Raw genomic sequence first — 6,000 nt, 5'->3', positions numbered from 1 at the left:
TTGGAGAGTGGTGTCTCCTAGATTGGCTAGGTGTCACTTGGGAGCCTCCGACAAGATTGTGGAGTTGAACCAAGGAGTTTGTAAGGGCAAGGAGATCGCCTACTTCGTGAAGATCTACCGCTAGTGAGGCAAGTCCTATGTGGGCGATGGCCATGGTGGGATAGACAAGGTTGCTTCTTTGTGGACCCTTTGTGGGTGGTTGCTTCTTCGTGGACCCTTCGTGGGTGGAGCCCTGTGTGGACTCGCGCAACCGTTACCCTTGGGTGGAGCCCTGTGTGGACTCGCGCAACCGTTACCCTTCGTGGGTTGAAGTCTCCATCAACGTGGATGTAGGATAGCACCACTTATCCGAACCACGGGAAAAACATCCGTGTCTCCAATAGCATTTAAATTCTCCAAACCCTTCCCTTTACATTCTTGCAAGTTCCATGCTTTACTTTCCGCTGACAATATACTCTTTGCATGCTTGCTTGAATTGTGTGATGATTTCTTGACTTGTCCCAAAATAGCTAAAATCTGCCAAGAACTAAAATTGGGAAAAGGTTAAGCTTTTATTTGGTCAAGTAGTCTAATCACCCCCCCTCTAGACATACTTTCGATCCTACAAGTGGTATCAGAGCTTTGGTCTCCATTTGCTTGATCTCCATAGCTTTTGGTGGTCATAGCCTTGGTTTCACAACCTAGGAGAGTATGGCGTCTAGCGAGGGAAATTATCACCGTAGAGGTCCTTACTTTGATGGTACTAATTTTGCTAGTTGGAAGCATAAAATGAAAATGCATATTCTTGGACATAACCCCGCCGTTTGGGCTATTGTGTGTGTTGGTTTGCAAGGTGACTTCTTTGATGGGAGAGAACCAAACCGTGAAGCTACCACGGATGAGTTGAAGATGTTGCAATACAATGCTCAAGCTTGTGATATTCTCTTCAACGGATTGTGCCCTGAAGAATTCAACAAAATCAGCCGTCTTGAGAATGCAAAGGAAATTTGGGACACTTTGATTGATATGCACGAAGGTACCGACTCCGTCAGGGAATCCAAGTTGGATGTGCTTCAAAGCCAACTTGACAAGTTCAAGATGAAGGATGGTGAAGGTGTCGCTGAAATGTACTCTAGGCTTGCTCTCATCACAAATGAGATTGCCGGCTTAGGAAGTGAAGAGATGACCGACAGATTCATCATCAAGAAGATTCTAAGAGCCTTGGATGAAAATATGATACCGTGTGCACATTGATCCAAATGATGCCCAATTACAACGATCTCAAGCCAACGGAGGTGATTGGAAGAATTGTTGCTCATGAGATGTCACTTAAGGATAAAGAGGAACTTCACAACAAATCAAGTGGTGCCTATAAAGCCTCATGTGAAACCCCTACATCATCAAGTGAGAAACAGGACTTCAATGAAGAATTGAGCTTAATGGTGAAGAACTTCAACAAGTTCTACAAGAGTAGAAGCAAAGATAGAAGCTTCAAGTCAAGGTCCTACAATGACAAAAGATCTTCTAGTCGAGAGCGAAACTGCTACAATTGTGGAAGACCCGGACACTATTCCAATGAGTGTACGGCTCCCTACAAGAGAAGAGAAGATTCTCCAAAAAGAAGAAGCAAAGGATCACCACCAAGAGAGAGGAGTAGAGATGATCGTTATGAACAAAGATACTCACGCAGAAGCAAGGATTCGGAAAGGAAGTAAAAATCATCAAGGAGCTATACAAGACGAAGACATCAAGCTCATGTTGGTGAATGGGTATCCGGCTCCGACTCCGACAGCCACTCCGAGAGAAGTTATCACTCCAACTCCGAAGATACTCAAGATGAAGGTGTTGCCGGTCTAGCACTTGTGTCAAACAACTCCTACGACATATTTGACTCACCAAATGAAGGAATTGGAAGATGCTTCATGGCCAAACGTCCAAAGGTAACACACCCCGAGTATGTTGATTTCAATAGTGATGAAGATGACTTGTTAGGTGATGATTTGCTTGTTGACAACTCTAGTGATGAATATTATGATGAAAGACCAATTAATCATGCTAATCAAGATAAAACGAATGACAATGATAAGGAGAAGATTGAGGCTCTAACTAAAGAACTAAAAACTCTTAAGTTAGCTCATGACTCTATCTTCGAAGATCATCGAGAGCTTTTAAGAGCTCATGAGAAATTACGCTTTGAAAAGCTCAATCTTGAGCAAGAGCGTGAGTTCTTAAAGGCAATCAATGATGATCACCGCAAGAAAAGTTTACTCTTATCCACTTACATGCCTCAAGTCAAGTCTAGTAACAAGAACAAGAAAGATTCTTCCTCTAGCAGTAACAATGATCATGTTAAATCCAATATTGTTGCTTCTAGTAGTTCTCTTGATTCCACTAATGATTCTCTTAGCCAAGTTACACTTGAGCAAGAAAATAGTTTATTGAAGGGAATTATAGAGAAAGGAGTGTACGAAAGCCTTGCCGGGAGTAAGCAATTCGTGGAAATTGTGCGCAAGCAAGGAATGCACCGAAAGATTCAAGGTGTTGGTTTTGAACGAAAGTTCAATGCCAATGGAGTTGAGTGGGAAGAAGATCAATACCCCAAGACAAAGTTTGTCCCTCAACAAGAGAAGTATGATGCTTCTTTCAAGGGGACACAAGCTCAAGATGATCTTCCACCACAAGACTACGAGCAAAAAGGCAAGGACAAGCTTCAAGAGGAAATTGATGCATTTGAAGAAGCTCCTAAGACCTTAGTCAAGTGGATTCCCAAGACTACTTCAAGTTCCACTTCATCAAGTACGACTACAACTCCAAGGATTCCCATCAAGATGATGTGGATCCAAAAGAAGAAGAACTAGAGAGTTCTTGAGGGTGACTCCGCCAACATATCTCACTCTTATCATTCTGGCAAGAACAAGTGCAATCAACTTCCACATCGTGCACTAGTTCAAGGAGTCACAAACCCTCTTGTTGGTAAGACAAGGGACAAGGTAACCTAAAAGTTTTCATGGACATCATCTTGTGTGTGCATCACTCTATGTCTATGGATATCCTTGTTTGTTCCTTGTGGGACTAACCCATGTAGGTATTGAAAGTGCAATTCACTCAAATGGATAGCTCCAAGAGATCTACATCAACATTGAGCATCCACATCTTCAATATCTACATGAAGTCATCATCGACAAAACCCAAGGTTAGTTCATCCCTCTTAGGGGGGATATCACATCTAGGGGGAGCTTTACTCTAAGACTTGAGCTAAAGCAACTCTAAAGATGTGAACACAACAATGCTTTATGTAAAAGTGGTAACCCCACTTGAGCTTAAACGATGAGTATGACCTATGATAAAGTGTTCTCACTTGGCTCCTAAGTCAATATACTCATATATAGATGACCTAGTCATCGCAAATTGCTTGATAGATGCTAGAATTGGTTGTGCATGCCTTGTCACATATTTCATTTCCCATCTTATTGTGTGAGCATGCTGGTTGCATATTTTACTCATTCAAGGACATCCACTTGTTGTTTTGATTGTTCGGTTTTATCTTCTTTTGCCAAGTGGATGGACAAGAATGCCTAAGAACCTCCTCTAGCTATCTATGCTTTTCTCGTCTCAAACTCTATTCATGCTGCATCACAAAATTTGATCAAGTCAGATTCGAACCACTCTGTGTGAGGAGCGCTCGGAGTCCGCGATTCGTCATAGACTTAAACTTCCAAAACCTCTTTATGATTCTCGGTCTGACCGATACTCCACTTTCGGTCATACCGAGATCATTAAGTTGATCTAGGTTTTCGATCTGGGTGCAACCGATTTGAACCTTTCGGTCACACCGAGTTTCAGTAACTGCACGCAGTTATGAATCTCGGTGCCACCGAGTCGTTCCACTCGGTCACACCGACAGGGTCGGGCTATATATAGTCACGGGCAAAATTTGGAAATTTCTCCGAACCCCTTCGCCCGCGCGATAGCCTGCTCTGCCCTCGTGGTCTCCGGATCGTCTTCTCGCCGCCAGCAGCCTCCAGTCGCTGGTCTCCGTCGCCGTCAACGGGAATTCTGCCCCGCCGTTGCCGCCGTAGCGAGTCCCCGCCGAACTAGGGTATGGACTTGATCTTTGTGCTATTCCTCAATCTGATTCCTAGCACATTGTGATCATATTGATTCTAGCCACGTTTGATAAACTTCTATCCAGTCAAAATGCTCATAGATTAGGTTTGATTCGAAAATTCTAGGTTTAGGTCTCCGCCGAAACCATCTCGGACCCACCGAGTTGAAAAACTCGGTCCCACCTATTTGGCTTATGCCATTGCACAAGTGAGACTCGGTCTGACCAAGAATTACTTATCGGTGTGACCGATTTTGGAACTCTGTGAAACCCTAGCAGTCTCGGTGCCACCGAACTGTGACTCGGTCCTACCGAGTTCACTAGTTTAGGTTCCAAAACTGCTTCGGTATCACTGAGTTTGAAAATCGGTAGATCCGAGATGATTTCAGTAGGAAACTAAAACTAAGTTTTTGGATCATTCTTTTTGCAAAAATCTCTGCATTTTGTGATGCTCATCTTTTCTACCTCATCTATAATCTGTTCACAGGGTCAGCAGTCAGAGCTTACAGCATGACAGACCAAAGTGATAGCCAGAATGTGTCAGAACAGCAAGTGGTGATGAGTGAAGGCACTAGTCCCTCCAGCTCTTCTGATGAAGGCAGCAGGAGCACTCCTAGCAACTTGCCAAAGGCTGCCATGAGACGGAGGAAGAAGAGGACTTCAGATTCCGAAGATGAAGACTATGTGGCAGAGGAAGAGGCCACTTCCAAGAGAGTTGAGCCAGCTCAAGGCACAAAGCCAGGGCTGAAAATCAAAAGGCCAGCAGGCAGGCAGCCCATGTCAAAGGCAAGAGCCTCAACTGAGAAGCCCACTCCCCAAGAGCCAGTTGCTGCAGAAGGCAAGAAGAGAAAGGAAAGGGTGAAGAAGACTGTGGCTAGAGTACTTGGCAAAGCTTCCATCATGGAAGAGGAGGAAGAAGAAGAGGTAGCTGCACCAGCACCCAAGGCACCCAAGCTAATGGGAGATGCCATAAAATCAGGGGGAGCTGCTTCCAAGGCCAAGCCAGCTCCAAAGCCAAAGCCCAAGAGGAACACACGGAGCATTCCTGCAGCTGAGAAGAACAAGGCCCAAGTACCTGAGACTGTTGCTGAAGAAGAGGATGAACAGCAAATTCTGAGAAAGCTAAAGCCCAAGATCCCAAACCACAACGATGCTCATCCTGTGGCTGAGGACATGAAGCTCAGGAGAGATTCAGGGCTGAGGAAGTGGAGAGAAGCAGACCCATATGCTTCAAGGAGAAGGACTGCTGTGGACTACATGTTTCACACCAAGGAGCAGCAGGATTTTTATGAGACAGTGCTGCTAGATAAGAAGCCCATTGTCTGTGATATGCGATGGGTTGATTGGACATACATCAAGGACAATGAGGAGCACTATCCTGGAGTGCAAGACAGCTTCATAGCTTGTGGAGTAGCTGACTTTGTTGGGCAGAAGCTCACAAAGTGGAACAAGGAACTCATCATGCAGTTCTACTCCACAGCTCACTTTTATCCAGATGGGAGGATCACATGGATGTCTGAGGGTACAAGGTACCAATCCACAGTTGCTGAGTGGGCACAGATCATAAATGCCCCAGAGGAGCAAGATGATGACTTGGATATCTATGCCAAGAAGAAAATGGACCACAACTCAATGTCAAATATGTACAAGGAGATCCCAAATGAAGCACTTGATACCTTCAAGTTTGGCTCAGTACATTACCTTCTGTCAGGACTCCTGACTATCAATTGGATCTTGAGGCACACCTTACTGCCCAAGTCTGGAGATCACAAGATGATCAGAGGCCATGCTATCAACTTGCTACATGTGTTTGATGTGCCTCAGAAGTTCAAGGTGACAATCAAGAGGACTGCAGCAGATCAGAAGAGGAGCTGCGGATATGCCCCTCAAATTCAGGAGCTCATCAACTCCAAGAT

The sequence above is a fragment of the Triticum urartu genome, chromosome 4A (assembly GCF_056163025.1).
Source record: "Triticum urartu cultivar PI428250 chromosome 4A, HENAU_Tu73, whole genome shotgun sequence".
NCBI classification, from domain to species: domain Eukaryota; kingdom Viridiplantae; phylum Streptophyta; class Magnoliopsida; order Poales; family Poaceae; genus Triticum; species Triticum urartu.
The sequence above is the reverse complement of the archived record's forward strand: the minus strand, read 5'-3'. Positions refer to the sequence as shown.